Below are 295 nucleotides of genomic sequence, written 5' to 3'. Positions count from 1 at the left end.
CGAGCCTGTGTCGCGTGGGCTCCCCCGCTCCGCCAGCGACGTTGCGAGGAAGAGAGCGCATACCCCCGCCCCCCGCCCGCGCCGGCCCCCTCCCTAGGCCCGTGTCGCTACCATTCGGACAGAACGCACATCGAGCTGCAGAATTCGGTCCCGGAAGGTTAGGGAGTCGCCCCGGAGGAATGGGTGGGATTTAGTGGGCGGCCAAGGGCTTCCCGTCCGTCCCCGCCGGGGCTGCCCGCGCGGCGGTGGGCGGGGAGAGCGGCGCGGCGGGCGAGCGGCGGCGCCTGGCGACGCG

The sequence above is a fragment of the Carlito syrichta genome, unplaced genomic scaffold, assembly GCF_000164805.1.
Source record: "Carlito syrichta isolate Samal-C Ts95f unplaced genomic scaffold, Tarsius_syrichta-2.0.1 Scaffold302944, whole genome shotgun sequence".
Lineage (NCBI taxonomy): Eukaryota > Metazoa > Chordata > Mammalia > Primates > Tarsiidae > Carlito > Carlito syrichta.
Note: the sequence above shows the minus strand (reverse complement) of the source record.